Source organism: Ictalurus furcatus, chromosome 24 (genome assembly GCF_023375685.1).
Source record: "Ictalurus furcatus strain D&B chromosome 24, Billie_1.0, whole genome shotgun sequence".
Classification (NCBI taxonomy): Eukaryota; Metazoa; Chordata; class Actinopteri; order Siluriformes; family Ictaluridae; genus Ictalurus; species Ictalurus furcatus.
The window spans coordinates 237,255-243,818 of record NC_071278.1 but is presented as its reverse complement, the minus strand read 5'-3'; the positions used below and the strand labels follow the sequence as shown (position 1 = coordinate 243,818).

General features: G+C 35.8%; 1 long non-coding RNA gene across 1 annotated transcript; it reads right to left on the bottom strand.

Moving 5' to 3' along the window:
* Positions 1-1,503: 1,503 nt before the first annotated feature.
* LOC128600641 (uncharacterized) lies at positions 1,504-2,531 on the bottom strand. The gene is made up of 3 exons (XR_008384584.1): positions 2,368-2,531; positions 2,031-2,129; positions 1,504-1,736 (listed from the first exon to the last, which is right to left on the bottom strand). It is a non-coding gene; the product is annotated as an uncharacterized LOC128600641 (long non-coding RNA).
* Between the last annotated feature and the right edge of the window lie 4,033 nt (positions 2,532-6,564).

Below are 6,564 nucleotides of genomic sequence, written 5' to 3'. Positions count from 1 at the left end.
GGCACTACACTGAAGGGCACTACACTGAAAGACTCTACACTGAAAGAGACTACACTGAAGGACTCTACACTGAAGGACACTACACTGAAAGACTCTACACTGAAAGACTCTACACTGAAAGAGACTACACTGAAAGACTCTACACTGAAGGACACTACACTGAAAGACTCTACACTGAAAGACTCTACACTGAAAGACTCTACACTGAAAGAGACTACACTGAAAGACTCTACACTGAAGGACACTACACTGAAAGACTCTACACTGAAAGACTCTACACTGAAAGAGACTACACTGAAAGACTCTACACTGAAGGACACTACACTGAAAGACTCTACACTGAAAGACTCTACACTGAAAGACTCTACACTGAAAGAGACTACACTGAAGGACTCTACACTGAAAGACTCTACACTGAAAGACTCTACACTGAAAGACTCTACACTGAAAGAGACTACACTGAAGGACTCTACACTGAAGGACACTACACTGAAAGAGACTACACTTAAAGACACTACACTGAAGGACACAATCCCTGTGTTTTACTCCTTTTATACCACAGCAATTTGCCAATGATTTGAACAATATACACCTATATGGCCAAAAGTTTTCATCACACCCATATGTCCTTGTTGAACATCTCATTCCAGATTTATTCCCCTTCACTGTTATAATGAGCTCCACTCTTCTGGGATTTGTGTTCATTCAGGTACAAGAGCCTTAGTGAGGTTGAGGTCAGGTTCTGATGATGATGTGAGGAGGCTCCAGTTCCAGTTCATCCCAAAGGTGTTTAGTGGGGTTGAGGTCAGGGCTCTGTGAAGGACACTCGAGTTCTTCTACCTCCTTCCAACCTTCACACTCCATATCTTCATGGAGCTTGACTTTGTGCACTTTGTGTCGTGCTGGAACAGTGTTTGGGTTCCTCTTAGTTCCAGTGAAGGGAAACTGTAATGCTACAGCGTACAGAGATGTTCTATACAACTGTGTGCTTCAGACTTTGAGGTAACATTTTGAGGAAGAAACACATTTGGGTTTGATGGTCAGGGGTTTACTGAAAGTCCTTGGTTGAGTTGGCATTGTGTTTGCAGTGCAGTAATGATGTGGACATGGAGGACTGTGTCTTCATGTGTTCTGTCTTAATCTGTGGTTTTAGATTTACTGCAATAGATCTTTATTTTTAATCCCTCAGCATGAATAAACAATAATAACGACTCCTGTTCATTATACATCATTCAACTGATTTCAAACAGCAGGATTTTACTTAAATCATAGACTCACAAAGTTATAATAATAATAATAATAATAATAATAATAATAATAATATTTTATTGTGCAAGCTGCACATTTTAATGAATTAAAAATGTAAACTAAACATTAGTCTAAACACATTATTATACTTTAGCAAAAACAACCACACATTATATAAAATTAATTATAATATGTAAGAGCAAATTCAACATATTTTTTAGAGAAATGTGTGAACATGAAACACTCAAACCAACATTTGTACTGATCATTTGAAGAAGTTTATTATTGTCTTTAAGTTGTCTCTTTACCACAAACATGAAGCAACGGCAGAGAATATTTCATTACACACAGATCATTATTCAGGGATTTTAATGGGTAATGATGCTGGGAAGTGAAAGCACTGTAGTTTTCTGAAGCACTGGTTTAGGATCAGGACCAAGTCCCTGGAAAACTCTCAGAAAAAGACACGAGTCATTTCCCACAAACACCTGAAAAAGACAGACAGAGAGAGAGAGAGAGAGAGAGAGAGAGAGAGAGAGAGAGAGACATTTACTGTAACTGTTCAGAAGGTGTTGACATTCACAGGGACGTCTAATCCTTGACATGGTGATTTAATTTTATTTAAACTTTCAGCTTCATAGTTTCTTTACTCTCAGGTTTCTTTAATATTAATTTTTTTCATCTTTTGAACAATAACTTCTAAAATTAATTAACTAAAATTATAGACTATAACATTACACACAGATCAAGTAAAATTAACACACACACACACACACACACACCTTAATTTCATAGTTTGTTCCTGCAACAGTCTGGCTTCGGTAATTCAGGGGGACATAAACTGGAAACTTCTTGCTTTTACTCTCAGCTTCATGTTTTAACTGAAATAAAAAATTAGTCACATCACACAAAGCACAATACTGATAACAACAACACAAGAACAACAACAACAACAACAACAACAACAATAATAATAATAATAATAATAATAATAATAATAATAATAAAGTAAACTTAACATTCTGGCTTCTAATTAGTTATTTAATCTTGTTCTATAAGTACCCGACAGTCTTCAGGTAACAGAGACAACACCACACACAAATATAAATAGGTGTTTACCAACTCGCAGATTTTCTTCACCGGATGATCAACGTCCTTCCATTCAGACCAGCTTCCAGGCATGCATGTGATGGTACACATGATGTTTCAGGTGATTCAGACGAGTTTCACACGTGGTCTGCAGTGAGAATATTTCAGCAAAAACTCGTACGAGATTCACTGTAAAGTCCACATATTTATACTCTCACAACTCTGCATCATGATGAATTTTTAATTAAGTCTTTTTCCTCTGGAGAAAACACACACCTCCTCACACCCTTACACTCACACACACACACAAACACACACACACTCACACTCTTACACACACACACACACACACACACACATCAAATATCAAACTGCGTTAAGATTTGTTGTTAAAGCAAAACAATTAGATTTTGATTCATAAACTTGTGGAATTATTTGATTTTCCTTTATTTTCTCTTATACTTAAAATCTGTTTTATTCTCTTTACGCCGATTCTCATTATTTGTGAGTGTATTCTGTAAGAGGGTGTTCTGACCTGACCTGTCACACCATAAGATAAGAGGATAGACTGTACTGTATGTAAGGAGATAATTGTTACATGTTGTCATGTCAAGACCTTTTTAGTATATAATGAGTTAAACCTCTCTGAATATGTTATCGCATAAATGAGCTAAAATCTAATATATTGGGAAAACTTTCACACATTTAATTAGATAGGACAGGCGATGTGATAGCTTTAGCACTGCAATTACCACAAACAGTTTTACACTCAAGTCTCCATCAGTGAACAGTGGAGAAGTTCAACAAAACAGACTTCATGTGGAAACTGTAATGAATTTCCTGCTTACACAACTGCACTATCTGAGCATGTAGTATTAGTACATTTATAGAAGGGGTGTATTTATTTATAATCACACTTTATATACGTTTACTTTGAATCCTTGCTCTGACGCTCTGCCTTTAGGGGAGAAATGATACAGATACAGTAGAAGTTCACAGTAGGTTCCACTCCTGTCAGCCAAGAACAGACTATCATGGGCACAGACTCATCGAACCTGGACAGCTGAAGATGTGTTGGTGAGTCTGTGCCCATGATCGCCTCAGATTCTTGTTCTTGGATGACAGGAGTGGAAGCTGATGTGGTCTTCTGCTGTTGTAGTTATCTGAGTTACTATAGACTTCCTGTCAGCTCAGACCAGTCTGCTCATTCTCCTCTGATCTCTCTCATCAACATGGTGTTTCAGCCTGCAGAACCTCCACTCACAGGATGTTTTTTGTTTTTCACACCATTCTGTGTAAACTCTAGAGACTGTTGTGTGTAAAAATCCAAGGAAATCAACAGTTTCTGAAATACTCAAACCAGTCCATCTGGTACCAACTACCATGGCACAGTTAAAGTCTCACTGTTTCCTCATTCTGATGTTTGATGTGAACGTTAACTGAAGCTCTTGACTTGTATCTGCATGTTTGTTATTTATTATGCTGCTGCCACATATTTGGCTGGTTAGACAACTGCATGAATGTGCAAGTGTTCCTAATAAAGTGGGCGGTGGGTGTAGATGAAAATATTTGACATTGTAGTAACTTGTAGTGTGTTTTAATCTCAAACCTTATTATTGTTAGTCTTTTGAATCACTGTATAATTGATGTTTTTACTTTTAGGGAGGAACTCCTCACCAGAGCCACATCACAGCACATGAATGAATGGTTTAAAGGCTTTCACATGTATAACACTGATTCAGATGTTCCACCTTTGTAAGCTTTTGTATCTAACCAGACGGGATTTGTAAATGCATGGATGAAACATACATGGTGCAGAATAACTCCATGGCATGTTAAAGGAATATTCAGAACCTTTGTTGGAGTTTATGGGTATTATAAGAGTTACAGTGATGGGAATACTCCTGAGACAAGATGAGGCACTGTGTAATGGGTATGACTGTCTCTGAATTTTATTATTGTTATTGCAGGTTTTCGGGGAGCACTGATTGAAGACATCCATGACTTACAGATGTCTATTCTAGTCCTACCTACTATACACCACCGTCTCTCTGTCATGTCTGGATGGCTGACTAGCACCAAGTTCTCTCCCGAATTAAATGTATGGAAACATAAGAAAGGAACAAAACCAACTGAATATTACAAGAACAAAGAACTTGCCTTACTTCAGAAATAAATGTTAATTGTAAAGGAAAACTATTTATACACTATATTTCTCTGTGCTCTATTTTCATGGGTAACATTTCTTTATGAAGGGCCTACTTTGTGAGGTATAGTTCAAATTTACATATTATTAATTAAAATGATCATAAATTATTCATTAAAATGTGAATGTGTGTACAGTTGCTTTATGTTTATCATTTGGTTTCATTTTATATACTGACCTCAAGTAAAGTACTCCTGGAGTAAAGGGTAAATATAAAAGAAGTAAATATAACGTTAATTTTGATAATTAAAATTCCAGTATAAATTAAATTCAGTTAAAAACATTTATTGAATGTAGCACATTGGTTTTGTTAAATAATATATCTACTCAGTTTTATGTGTCATGGCACCAAATGTAGTTATTCGGATCTACTTAATTTTTTACTTACATTTACTCAATTCATAAGACATATTTCAATGATTTCACTGCTTTAACATGTACTTATTATTGTTAAGTGTAAAAATGTTTCACCAAAACAAATGGAGTTCATCTTAGTTTAAGCTTGTAAAGTGTAATAACTGCTACACTGTAATGTCTACAATGACTGTTATTGCTATGTAACAGTTATTACAGTGTAACAGTCATTACAGTGTAACAGTCATTACAGTATAACAGTTATTACAGTGTAACAGTCATTACAGTGTAACAGTTATTACAGTGCAACCGTCATTACAGTGTAACAGTCATTGCAGTTTGAGTCATTACAGTTTAACAGTCATTACAGTTTAACAGTCATTACAGTGTAACAGTTATTACAGTGTAACAGTTATTACAGTTTAACAGTTATTTCAGAGTAACGGTTATTTCAGTGTAACAGTCAATACATCGTACACAGTCATTACAGTGTAACAATTATTACAGCGTACACAGTCATTACAGTGTAACAGTTATTTCAGAGTAACAGTCATTACAGTGTAACAATCATTACAGTGTAACGGTTATTTCAGTGTAACAGTCAATACATCGTACACAGTCATTACAGTGTAACAGTCATTACAGTGTAACAGTCATTACAGTGTAACAATCATTACAGTGTAACAATCATTACAGTGTAACAGTTATTTCAGAGTAACAGTCATTACAGCGTACACAGTCATTTCAGTGTAACAGTCATTACAGTGTAACAGTTATTACAGTGTAACAGTCATTACAGTGTAACAATCATTACAGTGTAACGTTATTTCAGTGTAACAGTCAGTACAGCATACACAGTCATTACAGTGTAACAGTCATTACTGTTTCTCCTGGGAAGTATTACACACCATGATGCACTGCTAGGCCTCCTGAAAGGCTTATTGAAATTTTGTTGAATGGTTGAAGGGCTAGAAAAGTTTGTAAAAATTGCACAGTTATAATGCAATTGTTGTGTTATTGTTATGAAAATGTGTTATTGTTTCCAATATTGATTCCAATATTATATGAATAAATACATAAATAAGACACTATTACTTACTTACTTACTTAATTAATTAATTATATGGTTCCTTTAAAGTCCTTGAAATGATCAAAGGAGACGGATCTTAATCAGAGGCACTGCTGATCTCGAGGCGTGAATCTTTAATGGATAAAATTACAATAAGTAAAAGAAAAAAAACAAATATTGACTTAACATTTGGACTTAAGCTGCAGACTCTGACTATGACCCTCAGTTAGAAATGATCTTTAGTGACCAGAAAGTTCACTTTAAAGCTTGCACTTGTATTTCAGGCGATGAATCTGGGTTATGAATGAACTGTTTACATGTTCGTAAGTCACTGTATATTCAGCACAAAGACATTCTGTCACAACAGACTGCACCCTGTGAAGGCACCCTGTGTTTTTATTTCTATTGTGTTTGAGGTATGTGTTGCTTCACACAGTGCCTTACACAATCAGCTACTCAGATGTTTATCCAGTTTTAATTAAGGGTTAGTGTTGAGGACACACACACACGCGCACACACACAAACACACACACACACACATACACACACACACACACACACACAGAGTGAAAAACAAGCAGTATTCTGTACTGACTTG